Source organism: Aotus nancymaae, unplaced genomic scaffold, assembly GCF_030222135.1.
Source record: "Aotus nancymaae isolate 86718 unplaced genomic scaffold, 86718_ANA_hifiasm-v0.15.2.pri h1tg000059l, whole genome shotgun sequence".
Taxonomy (NCBI): Eukaryota; Metazoa; Chordata; class Mammalia; order Primates; family Aotidae; genus Aotus; species Aotus nancymaae.
Window position 1 is genome coordinate 51,306,048 of NW_026988473.1, and position 15,890 is coordinate 51,321,937.

A 15,890-nucleotide genomic window follows, 5' to 3' on the forward strand; every position below is an offset into this window, starting at 1 on the left:
TTGCCGGGGACAGGCATTCAGATGGTTCCTCATAGGTTTGTAGCTAAAATATATCCGTGAGAATCGTCATTTGATCTGTCAGGAGTCTTCTCAGCCCCTGTGTGGGGACAAACACCCTCCCCCCAGCATTTCCCCATCTTTTTAGGCTAACTCCCCCCCCCTCACCCCCGCACTGCAGTTCAAGGCTTGCAGCCCTAGCTCCAACTGGCTGGGGGTTCAGGGCTTGACCCGGAGTGAGAAGAGTGGCCTGGGCATCAGTCACCTCAGTACCGTGATATTCGTGCTACAAAGCTGTATTTTACGTACATGTGGCTGCTCCTCTGTGCCCCAGACGGGATTTTAGGTCCGTCCCTGAGGGGAGCTGCCCGCGGACGCGCCTGGGGCTGCACCCGGGGCACGTGGGCGCCGTTGTGCAGCCGGCACCTCTGGGCCAGCCCCGCGGCTTGGAAAAGGGGCTTTGCACCCGCCGCCGCTCTTTGTCCCCGCGCGGCCCCCGTCCACGCCCTGCGGCTGCTCTGCGGGCTGAAAAGTTTCTCCCGGTGCAGAATTCCGGGCTTGGTTACAACTTGCGCGAAGTGTGCGCACCTGTCGGAGGCCCGCCAGCCCGCCGGCCGCGGTGAGTGGTCCCTGGAGTGGCCGCTCAGGGAGTGCCCGCGGGAGGGGGAGGACGGCCTGGGGCGCAGCCGGACCTGGCCGTTGCTATAGCAACGCGGTGGGCAAACGGGCCTCTGGGCCTCCCGCTGCCGGTCGGCTGGCGGCCCCCCAGCGGAGGGACCCGGCCGAGCCCGCGGACCGCTCCGAGTGTCTCCTGGGGCCCAGCAGTTGGGACCCCATTCCCTCCCACCCCGGTCCGGTATTTAGGGTGGTCTCTGTCTGCCCGGGTTCATCTCCACCGTCTCACACCTCCACGCCATCTTGGGACTTGAACCTTTTTGAAAGTTTAAAGTGAACTTACTGTAGGGTAAGTGTGTGAGAAACAGCCTTAGAAGTTCTGAAGTTGAGTTTTTTTCTCCTAGAGCCTGGTACCTAGTAGGACCTCATTTTATGGTCGGTTTCTTGTTGCCCTTAAGATAGTCTCTTGCACCCAGAGGATGCACATAGGAGGTGATAGGTTGACATAAAGCAGCCCCGCACTGGCTCTGTGGACAGGTAATTTAAGTGCTCTCCCTCAGTTTCCTAAATGTTGATGATAATTTCTCACAAGGTCGTGGGTTTCAGTGAACCTGTATGTGAAGCTGTTTTGTGAACAGTACATGTAAAAAGCTTAGTGGTAAGGGATATTTGCATGCTAAAAGTAGTCTAGTGCTCCCGTCCCACATCACCAGCTAAGGAGGACCTTCTTTTTTGTCTGACCACCAAATAACTCTAATATGCAACCAGAAAATAGGATGGTCCTGCCTTGGAGGAGGGCTCTGTGAATGGAAAGGAACATCAACAAGTTTTGAACCTAAACTCTCTCCTTGTTTTCCAGGCCTGTGCCTTTAGACTGTGATAGATATGCAGATATATCACACTTTCTAAGTTTTAGCTCATGTAAATATGTTATCTCAATGAGTCATACCAACCTCTATCTAGTTTGCAAATCAGAAATCTTGGCCTCATCCTAGACACCTCACACTTTCTTCCTTTCCATATCCAAACAATTATCAAGTTCTATTCATTTTATCTTCATACCAAATCTCAAATCCATCTGAGTATCTCTGTCTCTGCTACTATCACACTAGACCAGTCTACCATTATCTGTTGTCCAGTAGTAGCCTCCTAACTAGTCTAAAGGTATTAACCCTTTCCTTTCAATATTCCCATCCATTCTTTGCCCTGCAGCAGGATTACTGCTTTAACAATTAAAATTTGATTATGCTACCCACCCACCTCCTCTAGCTTAAAATCCATCATGGCTTCTCATTATTCTTAGGATAAAGTCAGAACTCTTAATGTGGCCTAAAAGTTGGGTGACCATATACTTGATCATCCAGTCCAAGATATTTTTGAGAGTAAAAGAAGCTACCAGCCTGATCCACATGGTGAAATCCCACCTCTATTAAAAATACAAAAATTAGCCAGGAGTGGTGGTGAGTGCGTGTAATCCCAGCTACTCAGGAGGCTGAGGCAGTAGAACCGCTTGAACCTGGAAGGTGGAGGTTGCAGTGAGCCAAGATTGCGCCACTGCACTCCAGCCTGGTCAAGAGTGAGACTCCGTTTCAGAAAAAGAATGTTATTATTTATACTAGGACAAAAGATCTAACTTGGGCTCTGTCAGGCAAACTGAGGCAAATGGTTATTCTGCATTGGCTTTGTTTTTTTAAGATGGAGTTTCACTCTTGTTGCCCAGGCTGGAATGCAGAGGTGCGATCTCTGCCCACTGCAACCTCCACATCGCAGGTTCAAGCAATTCTCCTGCCTCAGCCTCCTGAGTAGCTGGGATTACAGGCGCCCACCACCACGCCTGGCTAATTTTTGTGCTTTTAGTAGAGATGGGGTTTTTCCATGTTGGCCAGGCTGGTCTCAAACTGCTGACCTCAGGTGATCCACCTGATTGTAATCCTAGCACTCCCAAAGTGCTAGGATTACAGGAGTGAGCCACTGCGCCTGGCCGACATTGGATTCTTCTCAGACTTGTGTGCCATTTTCCTCCTACTACAGGGCTGTTGCATATGATAGTCTCCGTGCCAGATGTGCTCTTTCCTCTTTTCTTTAGCTAATTCTTGTTCACATCTCAGGTCAAATATTTCCTCAGGAAATCTGCTTCTGACTGTCTAGGATAAACCTGCTTGACATAGGTTCTTCTGGTGCCAATGATTTCTCCTTAGTAGCACTTACCACAATTGCAATTTAAAATTTGTCTGTGTAAATACTTGAATGATAAGCATTTTCCTATGTCATTAAACAGGCTCTGAAAAGATCACGTGGTGGTTAGGAGCACAGGTGGATGGCTTAGAATTGGCACAGCTCTGTCACAGTTCTTTATCTGAAAACTTACGATGCTAGTTGTGTTTTAAAATTCAGAATTTTCACTTTATGGAAAGATGCCATGGTATAGACACTGCATCACGTCTGGTGGGGTCGCAGAACTTTGTAATCAAACACATGAACTTCTCTTTAGTTAAATGAATTTTCTCTAAGTAGGATAAGGATAACACATGATTTCATTGTCAGTTTAAGTCAGGTTTTGCAAATGAGTTTGCCACAAGTTTATGAAAACACTGACTCTTGTTGGAGGCTGAGGTGCGAGGATCACTTGAAGCTAAGAATTTGAGACCAGCTTGGGCAACATAATAAGACCCATCTCTACAAAATGTTTTAAAAATTAGCCGGGCATGGTGGTGTGCATCTGTGGTCCCAGCTACTCAGAAGGCTGAGGTAGGAGGATCTCTTGAGCCCCAAAGCAAACCCCAGGCTGCAGGGAGCTGTGATTGCACCACTGCAGTCCAGTTTGGGTGACCTTGTCTCTGAAAAAGAGAAAATTAAAAAAAAAGAGAAAACACTTGATTTTCTGAGATTTCTGGGTGTTAGAATTTCAGATGAGGATATGTGATTCTGCTTTAGTGTAATCTTGAGCCAATCATTGAACTTCTCTGGCCTCAGATTCCTCAACTGTAAAATGGAGATGATATGAGCACCTGCCTGTGTCACAGGCTCCATGTCATGCTGTTTTGAGAAGTAAATGAGTTAGTACAAGTTAACTGTATAGAACAGGGAATGGTCCTTCATCGGTACTATACAAGGGTCAGTTCTCATATCATTTCTATTAGTTCCATAATCACACCATGGATGAAACTTAATTTACTTGCAATTTACTTATTGTTGAGTATTTAGACCTCAGGTACAAAATTTAGTAATGAATGTCTTTATACTTAAATCTTTTTGCTACATTTTTTTGATTACTTAAGATCAGTTCCTGGGCTGAGTGTGGAGGTCCATGCATGTAAAACCAGTAGTTTTGGAGGCCAAGGTGGGAGGATCACTTGAGGCCAGGAGTTTGAGACCAGTCTGGACAACATAGCAAGACCCTATCTCTACAAAAGAACTAAAAAATTAGCCAGGTGTGGTGCCATGCACCTGTAGCTAGCCCCTAATGCTCAGGAGGCTGAGGTGGGAGGATCTCTTTGACCCAGGAGTTCAAGGCTGCAGTGAACTTGCCACTGCACCCCAGCGTGGGAAATGGAGTGAGACCCTATCTCAAAATAAAAAAAAAGGATCACTTCCCAAAAATGAAATTATTGGGAGGTCAAAGGGCAGGAAGATTGCGAAGCTCTCAAGGCGTATCGAAACATTGTCATACTGTTTTCCAGAAAGATTGCCAATTTACATTGCCACCATCAGTTTTATGACACCCGTATTAGCATTATTATTCTAAAAACTTTGCTAATTTCACAGATAAAATGGCACCTCCTAATTTTGACCCACATCTATCATTATTAATATGTTTTAAGTGTTAAGAAATCTTATTGTTAGCTATTAGCTATTTCTTTTTTGTTAGTTGCCTCCATAAGCTCTTTGATGGTTTTTGTATTGGAGTCTTAGTTTTTTTTTTTTTTTTTTTTTTTTCAGCAGTTGTTGAATTGTTTGATTTTTATCTTCCCCAGCCCAGGCAGGAGCCACTCTGCTTGGCTTTGGCTGGAATTAGTTGGATAAGGCATCCCTGGAGCCTGGGACGAGTTGTTACTTGTCTGCAGGCTACAGAGCAAGGTAGAAAACTGTTTCAGAGGCTGTTTCTTGGGAAAAATCTGGAATCAAGACTGGGCTGATTGCCTGTTTATGTGAACTTAAGTTAAACAGGGCTTGAAAGAAAGAGAGCATCCAGGTAGGAGGCAAAGACCGAGACAGACAAGGAAAGGCAGAGTAATTTTCAAAGCTGCAGGAGAGAAGCTGCAACCTCTTTTTTTTTTTTTTTTTTTCAATTGTAGAGCCATTGCAGTTTCCTGTATAGAGGATGAGGGAATGCTGGGGGCACTGTCTTGGCCACTCACTGAACCATGTGAGGGTATTAACCCTTCTTCATGTGGGGCATTTTCCCCACAATTGCCCTTTAATTTATGATGGCTTGTGATTTATAGAAATTAAAACAATTTTATGTTGTCTGCCTGTTAATCTTTTCCTTTATGATCCATCACTTTTATGCTTAGAAAGTTCTTCCCATGTAGAGACCAGCTATCTATCTGCATTTTCTTTAAAAATGTTATTTTGTAATGTCAGCAAATCAAGAGGTAAAGAAAGTAAGTACAAGAAAGCTGAGTAGTGTGATGTCCAATAAAAAACCTGAAAGAGGATGATACAAAGGTGGGTACTCATGTCTTCATGTGTCCTTGAAGCAAGGAGAAGAGCTTACACTACTGTAAGGGAGATTGAGGAAGACGGTTTCTGAGTTGTTTGAACTGAAGGCTGTTTCAACCATTGACTTATCTGTCAAACGTTGTAGAAGCTTATCCTTAAAGACTTAAAGAAGAAGTATCCTGAAAGAGGAGATGTGTTCTCGGAGCTATTTTCTACTTTTATTCATCTGATGATACTATGTAGTACTTCAAACACCTATAGTTGTTAAATACTGAAAAATACTTTCTTGTTTTTAAAAAGAGGCTTACAAAATGGAAAGTGCAATATAAAATTAATTGCTGACTTTTTTGGCATTGATAAATTGGTATGCCTTAAGATGTGATTGAGAAAGAATTTCCTTTCCTGCTGAACTCCAATATATATGAGTGAGGCTAATTGTGTTTTGTTTGGATTTATCTCAGAGCTCTAGAATGTGAAGAATGGACACCTTATTGTTCAGCTTTATTAATATATATTTTCTTAGTTTATTAACTAAAATAAATTGTAGAGTGCATAAGAAATTAATCTCACAACTCCCTGCAGTTTTATTGACCTGAAGTTGTTTTATTTTAAAAAGTTTGGCCGAGCGTGGTGGCTCACGCTTGTAATCCCAGCACTTTGGGAGGCCGAGGCAGATGACAAGATCAGGAGGAGTTTGAGACCAGTTTGGCCAACATGGTGAAACCCCATCTCTACTAAAAAAAAAAAAAACACCAAAAAAAAACAAAAATTAGCTGGGCATGCTGGCACATGCCTGTAATCCCAGCTACTTGGGAGACTGAGGCAGGAGAATTGCTTGAACCTGGGAGGCAGAGGTTGCAGTGAGCTGAGATCCAGCCGTTACACTCCAGTCTGGGCGACAGAGTGAGTCTGTCTCAAAAAAAAAAAAGTTTACAAGGTGAGGGGCAGTAATTTTAAGAATTAGAATGTTCTTTTTATATATAACGGACTAATTACCTTTCTTAATAACCATTGACTTGTCTGTTTGAAGATCAATAAGGATGTGGTATTATGTGGTATTACATTAGAAATAAATTAAGGAGGCCAGACATGATGGCTCATGACTGTAATCACAGCACTTTGGGAGGCTGAGGCAAGCGGATCACAAGGTCAAGAGATTGAGACCATTCTGGCCACCATGGTGAAATCCCCATCTCTACTAAAAATACAAAAATTAGCTGAGTGTGGTGGCATGCACCTGTAGTCCCAGCTACTCAGGAGGCTGAGGCAGGAGAATCGCTTGAACCCGGGGAGGAGGGAGGCGGGCAGAGGTTGCAGTGAGCTGAGATCCCTCCACTGAACTCCAGCCTAGCGACAGAGTAAGACTCCATCTCATAAATAAATAAATATATAAAAACAATTTTCTATTGATAAAGATAAGTTGATTTAGGAATACTATTACTGATCCTTATTTTTGATCAAGTAATTTAGTAAACAATATTGACTATTATAAACATTCATTCAATAAATATTTATGGGGTGCTGATCATATGCCAGGGACAGTTCTAGAATATTGTATTATATCTTTTATAGGGTATGTGTAAAAAGTTTGCTTATGATTGAGTATTCTTAACATGAGTTGATGATTATTTGGAAAAACTGGCCATTTGGTCTCACACATATTAATTCAGAGGCTTATAAAAAAGCTTTAAGTCAAATGTTCATGCAGTCTCCAAGGTTGAGATGTTGGTAATTGAAAGTTATACTCTGTTACTTTGTCATTATCATGGTGGAATGCTTGTCTACAATGACAGAGCTCACTGGGAGAGAATTCATTTACCGTTTACCAAAGGCAGTGCATCTGAGGCTCAGGGTCTTAGACTTGAATTTTTTCAAGTTTGTTTGCTGCTAGCAAATCTAACATCGAGGCTCTTATATCTGCTGTAAGGAGCTCAGCTTCCAAACAGCTGAAATATTGGGAAGAAAGCAAATATTTATCCTTGGATATTTTTCATGGAAATCCAATTAATTTTGCTCTCAATCTTTTTTATTTTGGTTTTCAGTTTATGGCAATAAAAATTTAATATTTTCATATTTGTTATTATGAAAGTAAACACCAATATCCAGCAGTGATTTTCAAGTTAACTTCTTTATTGCTTTTCTGTCATATCTCTTTGATGGTACATATAATGTGTATACTTGGCTCCTTTTTATAGTTGCACCTCACTTTTTTATTGAGATATAATTTGCATACCATAAAATTCACCCTTTTAAAGTGCACAATAGTTAAATAGCAATGATACTAGCAACCATAACTACTATTTAATTCCAGAACATTTTTATCACCCCTAAGAAGAACCCTCACATCCAATAGCAGTCACACCTTATTCTCCCTGTCCCCAAGCTCTGGCAATCATGAATCTTTCTTTCTCTATAGATTTGCCTGTTATGGAAATTTTGTATAAATGGAATTATACAGTATGTGGCCTTTTGTATCTGGCCTCTTTCACTTAGCATGATGTTTTCAAAGTTCATTTCTGTCGTGGTATATATTAGTATTCTATTCATTTTTGTGACCAAATAGAATTCCATCTTATGGTACATTTTGTGCATCCATTCATCAGTTGATGACCATTTTGGTTATTTTCATTTTTTTTTGGTATTTTGAATAATGCTGCTGTGAATATTCATGTACAAGTTTTTGTGTGAACATATATTTTCAGTTCTCCTGGGTTCTCTAGGAGTGGAATGCTGGTCATATGGTAACTCTGTGTTTAACTTTTTGTGGAGCTGCCAAACTGTTTTCCAAAGCGGCTGTACCATTTTGCATTCCCAACAGCAATGTATGAGGGTTCTCATTTCTCCATAGCTTCACTAGAACTTGTTACTTGTCTTTTTGAGTATAGCCATGCTAGTATGTGTAGAGTGGTATCTCATTATGGTTTTGATTTACATTTTCTAAATATCAGTAACATTATTACTGATAACTAATGATGTTAGGATACTTTCATGTGTTAATTGGAAGATATGCAATATGTATCTCTTCTTTGGAGAAATAGCTATTCAAATATTTTGTCTGTAATTTGGGTTGTCTTTTTCTTGTTCAGTTGTAAGAGTTCTTTATGTAGTCTGGATACTAGACTCTTGTCAGATAATTGATATGCAAATTTTTTCTTCCATTTTGTAGGTTGTCTTTTTACTTTCTTGGTAGTGTTCCTTGAAGCACAAAAATTTTTAATTTTATGAAGTCCAATATATATATTTTTGGTTTAGGTGCCATATCTAAAATATACTGCTGTCTAATACAAGGTCATAAAGATTTACCCCTATGTTTTCTTCTAAAAGTTCTGTAATTTTATATCTCATATTTCGGTTCTGGATCCATTTTGAGTGAATTTTTGTTTATGATTTGAGGTACATGTCCAGATTCATTCTTTTATGAGTAGCTATTCAGTTGTCCTGTTTGTTGTACACTTGATTTCACTTGTTAAAGTCAACTCATTAGGCATATTTTGGGGAGACAAAATTTGGCTAATTCCTTGTCACTCCAGTTAATGCCACCATCCTACATAGAGGACATTCCAGGCAAAGAAACTTTCTATATTGCTAACAGGACTTTGGCTCCAAATTTCCAGTAGGAATATAATTTGGTGAATTAGTGCTATGGATTGAGTGTTTGTATCCCCTCAGATTTCATATGTTGAAGTCTAAATCCCCAGTGTGATGGTATGTGGGGGAATTTCAAAGGTAATTAGGTCATGAGCGTGGAGCCCTCATGAATGGTACTAGTGACCTTATAAGGTAATGGAAAGACCAGAGTGCTCTCTGTTCTCCACCATGTGAGAACACAGCAGGAAGATGGCCATCTGCAAACCAGGAAGAGTACCCCCACCACACATCAGATCTGCTGGTGCTTTGGTCTTGGACTTCCCAGCCTCCATAACTGTGAGAAATAAATATTCGTTGTTTAAGCCACCCAGTCTATGGTATTCTGTTAGAGCAGCCTGAACTAAGATAATTGGCCTGCTGAGGTTATAAGCTTCAAGGCTGCTTCCCTCTCTAAACTCACTTAAGGCCTCTAAGTAGACCCATATGGATGCCTCTTTGTCATCTTTTTTTTTTTCTGGATCATAACCTGATTCCCACTTGACCCCTTGGGGAAAGGGAAGAGCAAAGGAAGGATTGCCCTCTACCAAGGTGAAGAGGCCTTAAGATTTTCTTTACAGCCTCATGGGAGAAACAGAAGGGGCCATATGAAACTTTCCACAAAGAAAAGGTGATGATCCTCAAGGGAAGAAAAAACTTTTCACCTTTGTTTTTTTAACCTTCCATCAAAAACTCCTTCCTCTGGAATTGCGATCCAGTTGAGCCGTGGCTTGTTCAGAACTCCTTTTCTTGGAGTGGAATGATAGGGAGGTGTGCCGTGTGTTCTTCCCAGAGGTTCAAGCGTGCAGTATGGGAAAGCTTAGCATTGGTGAGCTCAGGCTCACCTGGGTTCAAATTTTGGTCTTGCATTTCTAGCTTTGGTTCCTTTTTCTATAAAAGGGGCTTATAATTAACATTTCCCAAAATTATGAAAAGCAAATGTCGTATGTAAAGTGCCTAACAAATATGTAGCCCTTTAATAAATGCTAGTTTCCCATCTCAGTGTTTTCAGATTTTTTTTTTTTGAGACAGAGTCTTACTCTCTTGCCCAGGCTGGAGTGCAGTGGCGTGATCTTGGCTTACTGCAACCTCTGCCTCAAAGGTTCAAGTGATTCTCTTGCCTTAGCCTCCCGAGTAGCTGGGATTAAAGGCATCTGCCACCACACCTGGCTAATGTTTGTAGTTTTAGTAGAGACGGGGTTTCACAATCTTGATCAGGTTGGTCTTGAACTCCCGACTTTGTGATCCACCTGCCTCAGCCTCTCAAGTGCTGGGATTATAGGCATGAGCCACCATGTCCAGCATGTTTTCAAATTTTCTAATAAATTTTTATAAATGCAATTAAAAAAACTCCATAGACTCTTAGAGTTGGAGGGAATCTTCATACTTGTTGTCATAAATAATACTTTGCTGAATCTGTTCTGGCTCTTTTCATGTTTGTTCACTTGATTTATTCAGTCAGTTTTTGTTGATCACCTATTGGGTATCAGATACCATTCTGTCTGTCACAAATCATTGAGGGAGACATGCCAGATATTCATGACACACAGCCTTGCATGTGGTTGCCACTGCACTCGTCCTCACTTCCCTCATTTGAGTCATTCACTTACCAAATTATGAGCCAGATACTATGCTAGGTGTTTGAGATACAAAGATAAAAATATACACTCCATGTTGAGCTCATAATCTGTTATGGAAGGAAACAAGCCAATTTTTTTTTTTTTTTTTTGAGACGGAGTCTCACCCTGTTGCCTAGGCTGGAGTGCAGTGGTACGATCTTGGCTCATGGAAACCTCTGCCCCCTGGGTTCAAGGAATTCTCCTGCCTCAGCCTCCTGAGTAGCTGGGATTACAGGCACCTGCCACCATGCCCAGCTAATTTTTGTATTTTTAGTAGAGATGGAATTTCACTATGTTAGTCAGACTGGTCTAGAACTCCTGACCTCAAGTGATCCACCCACCTCGGCCTCCCAAAGTGCTGAGATTACAGGTGTGAGCCACTGCACCTGGTGCTAATTTTAAATTTTTGTATTTTTTGTAGATACAGTATTTTTCCATTTTGCTGAGGCTGGTCTTGAACTCCTGGGCTCAAGCAATCTGCCGCCTCAGACTCCCAAAGTGCTGGGATTACAGTCGTGAGCCACTGAGCCTGGCCTGAGGTCCATTTTGATGGATAGGACAGAAACACAATTTGTCTGTCTTGGACTTGCTGTTCTTCTAAGGCTAGATTTAAAAAATCATTTTCTTTGTCTTTTGTCTTTAGCATTTTCTCTAAGAATCTGCTATTTTGCGCTTTTGCCTTCCTGATTCTTTTCTAGCATCCTGCATAGGTTAATTGCCTGTTTACTTTAGGACATGACCTTTCAGTTCATGGAGAGCTCCCTCTGTGGGTGTATGCTTTGTCTGAAAGGGTCTATCCCCTGTTTGCCCGGGCAGTTAGTAACAGGAAAGACCTATCGTATTAGGATGGCTGAGACCTGGTAGAGAGAGAGCTGTTGGAGAAGGGCCAAGTATTAGGTGGAAGGTGCCTAAACCAGAGATTTATGCTCTGGTGCTTCTGATGTTGGCATTGTCATAGTCTTCCTCTGATCATATCCCATAGTCTTTCACTGACTGGCCTTGCTCCAAGGCTGTATCTCTCAGGCCTCTCTTGCCCTGGCTTCTTTGTGGTATTAATAATGGAGGGTTGAGGAGTTGCTGAGCAGCTTAGGAGTTCTAGTCTTGTTGAGCAGTCATCCTTACAGTATTCATTCTCTCAAGATACAGCCCAAGCTGACACTTGAGACATGAAAGAATATGTATGAAGTTCCAGAAGTCACTTATGTAGGACTTTGTTCTGGAATCCTCCCTTTTATCAATCATTGAAGAAACTGGCCTTAAAAGAAGATTGGTTAGAGGTGGGAAGGGAAGGTATGGTAGCTATTTCCAAATATTCGAAGAGTTGCTCAAGTATAGCAAAGTCCCAGATTTTGGTCTTGGGTTCTGGCCCTACCATTTACTAGCTTTGGTTTTTTGTTTTGTTTTGTTTTCATGTAAATTCCTTTCAACCTAAAATAATTCTGCAGTTCAATAAATGTAACAGGCAGTGAGTGTACTGATTAGATCTGGATCCTCGAGGCAGATTGAGTGGCAGCATTTTAGCTTTTTGAGCTCAGCCACCAGTGAATTGAAATTGTAATAGCTGTATTCATTATAGTCAGAATTGAATGTTATTAATAAGCCATTCCTTAGTCCCATATTATCTCTGTTTTACAGACTAATTTTTTTCAATAGGATTTCCTTAATTGCCTCAAATGTTTCATTCCTAGAATACTTAAAATGTCTGATTGCTATAATCTCCAGAGAAACTACAGTCTTAATTACATCTAGTGTTTTTTTTATTTTATTTGATTCTTTAGATGAGATTAAAAGTAACTTATTTCAGAGGATGTGATTATTCTCTGCATAACTATGCTTATTGTAAATTTAGAAAGTTTTGGTCATATTACACCCAGATTATCATTATCCTAGATAATTTAGGCTGCGACTAGCATATAGGGGGGTTAACTTCTTTCAGAATGAATAGCTTGATGACATGATTTTTTTACTACCCTCCCCCATCTTTCTTATCATTGTCTTTGGATAGCATTGATTTATATTTTCTGTTCATCTAGTCATTTCCATAGTGCATGTCAAGACTTGCTCCCTATGAAGCAGAGGGTTCTTGAGTTTGATCCTTTCCTAAATATCTGCTTCCTCGTTAATAATGTTAGCAATAATTTGTGGAGTTTTATTTTTAGTACCGGATGCCATTTTTCAGTAGAAATATTGGCAAATTGGATTTCATCCAGAAGTAAAGGGACTTGGATGGTGAAGACTGGTGAAGACCTTTAAATGATATGAAGGACAGCCAAGGGTGTTGGTGTTGCAGAAAAGACAGCTGGCCTCTAGGAGATATGACCAAGGGGACACATGCTCATTTCCTTCATATCTGAAAGACAGAAACCTGTTAAAGAAGGACTAGGCATATCTGTAAGAAGGACATAACTATGTATGAGCTGTAAGAAGTTTTGTAAGGAGATAATTTTGGCTCGTTTTGGGGAAAAACATTCTGGTGGTGTCCAGTTAAATGAGTTTCTTGAGGAAGTTAAGGAATGAGCTCCCTGTCATTGGGTAACTTTAAACAGTGTCTATGTCAGCATCCATCAGATCTTCTGTGAAAGAAATTCCATGCTATGCCAGATGTCCTCAGATATTCTTTGTAATTTCTAGATTCTGTGGTTGCCTCTTTACTACTGATGCTATGTTGTGGCCACTTCTCCACTGTAGGGACTGTAGGGTTTGCTTTGGTGATTTATGCCATTTGTTTTATATTCCTGAACATACCGTAGCCCAGAAGGCTGTAATGTGGATGAAAACTATCTGACATTAAAATTTCATAAGATAATTAAGGGGATATATGCCATGTACATATATACTTATCCACGTATATACCTGATATGGTTAGGCTTTGCGTCCCAACCCAAATCTCATCTTGAATTGAAATTCCCATAATCCCCATGATCTGCACACGTCAAGGGAGAGACCAGGTGGAGGTAATTGAATCATGGTGATGGTTTCCCCGATGTTGTTTTCATGATACTGAGTGAATTCTCATGAGATCTGATGGTTTTATAAGCAGCTCTTCCCCCTTCGCTCAGCACTTCTCGTTTTTGCCACCTCGTGAAGAAGGTACCTGCTTCCCCTTCACCTGCCATGATTGTAAGTTTCCTGAGGCCTCCCCAACCATGCTGAACTGTGAGTCAAATAAACCAGTTTCCTTTATAAATTTCCCAGTCTTGGGGAGTTCTATATAGCTGTATGAAAACAGACTAATACAACACCGATTTGTTTTGTATAATTGAGAATTACACTTTTTAGTTTTGTCCTTTGTTCCTGTTGTTAAAAAAATCAAGCTATATGCTGTAGAGATCTCTGAGTATCATAAGAAAATGTATTTTGTTTATCAAATTGATTTTTTAAAAAATACAGCCCTGTTAACTCTTCAAAATAGAGCCAACAAAGGGCTTTTATGGAAGTAGGAATTAAAAATGGGTGGTTTTATTGTGAGAGTATTTGAGAAAGATCTATAAATAAAATAGCATGGACATTCAATTAGTGTCTTAGATATTTAAGAATAGGAAGTGGGAGCACTGTAGTCATTTTGGAAAATTGTATTTTCAGACTCCCTTGCTAATTGGATTGTTGAATGCTGTATTAGTGGTTTCAAATGGCATTACAATTCATTGCAATTCTGACCTGAGGTAATAGATGTAGAGGTAAAATGAAATCCATCTTCCTGAAGAAGTACTGGTTATATGAAATGATTAAATCTGATTTTAAAATAAAGCATTAAGTGCAAACCACTAAGAGTTCAAAAAATACATATCGCATGAAAGATGATTTAGTGTATTTAGCTTGTGCTCATTGTGGATGACATGACTTTAAACTGATGCGAGTTATCATGCCAGTAAATTGATAAAATAGGGGATGTTACATATCTTCTCATTGAAAAGGACCCATCCTTCATGGGCAGAGAGTTCTCTTTCAGGACAGACTTTCTTCCAAACACTTAGAAGACTCCTTGTAAGTGGTTGGTGTCTTTTCCTAAGTCAATGGAGGAATCTCTTTTCTGGGATGAGCCTTAGCTCGGGGTAGGTTCTTTGATTTGGTATCGTGAAACCAAAAGTCATCATGCTGGAAGAATTTCCCTGGTGACTTTGTCACCCAGTCTGGAGTGCAGTGGTGGAATCATTTCTCACTATAGCCTCGACCTTCCAGACTCAAGTGATCCTCCTGCTTCAGCCTCCTGAGTAGCTAGGAGCACAGGCATATACCACCATGCCTCAGCATTTTTTTTTTTTTTTGCATATATGGGGGTCTCACTGTGTTGCCCAGGCTGTTATCTCATATGCAGAAATATATATTTCTAAGCATATATGCAGAAATATTATGAGATATGAATGGGAAAATTGTACAACACTGTGTATATCGGTTGCAGAAAGGTTTCTAAGGAGATGGGCTGAATTAAGGCTTTCTGTGTGAGAGGGATTAGACTAAGGTTTGGCTCAAGATGAGGAATGTGAGTTGGTGGGGAGGAAGGAAAAGGCGTCCCAGGAGGAATTGAGAGGGAGTGATGAATGGAGCAGCAGATACTTTTGCTTGGCTGAGAAATCTGAGCTTCCAAGTGGAGGTAAGTGTTAGGGATATTAGGCTGAGGGGGAGATAGGGTAGATGGTGGTGATTATAGTGTCTTTTTTACCAGACCAACTTGCTCCCAGGTTGCTTACAGCTGGGGCGTCAATACCAACATGAAGACAGCAGATAACCCATGATAAAGTGCTAAGTTGTTGCTAAGGTAGTAGCTGGAATTCAGAGGGGAGAGACTTATGGCTACCAGATCCAAGATAGGTTCTGTGAACAAAGTTTTCTTTTTTTTTTTTACAGTGTACAATTTTTAATTTCTGTGGGTACATAGTATGTATATATATTTATAGGATACATGAGATATTTTGATATAGGCATGCAATGCATAGTAATCACATCATGGAAAATAGAGTATCTATGCCCTCAAGCATTTATCCTTTATGTTACAAATCATCCATGTATATTCTTTAAGTTATTTTAAAATGTACGATTAAATTATTTTGCCTGTAGTCACCCAGTTGTGCTATCAAATACTAGGTCTTATTCATTCCTTCTATTTCTTCATACTCATTTATGATCCCCCTCCCCCTGTCCTCCTCCCCCATTCTGCTTCCCAGACTCTAGTAACTATCCTTTCGTTCTCAATTGTTTTGATTTTTAGATCCCACAAATAGAACATTTGATGTTTTTCTTTCTGTGCCTGGCTCATTTCATTTAACATAATGACCTCCAGTTCTATCCATGTTGTTGCAAATGACTGGATCTCATTCTTTTTTTAATGGCGGAATAGTATTCCACTGTGTATATGTACCACATTTTCTTTATCTG

At 40.6% G+C, this 15,890-nt stretch overlaps 1 protein-coding gene across 2 annotated transcripts in view; it reads left to right on the forward strand.

Annotated features, from left to right (window-relative positions):
- Nucleotides 1–471: 471 nt before the first annotated feature.
- STK33 (serine/threonine kinase 33) overlaps nt 472–15,890 on the forward strand; it is a 195,077-nt gene continuing 179,658 nt past the window's right edge. For both annotated transcript variants that reach the window (XM_012456715.2, XM_012456716.2), the window contains exon 1: nt 472–616. The gene's annotated coding sequence lies outside the window, so the exon portion shown is untranslated. The remainder of the gene's footprint in view (nt 617–15,890) is intronic.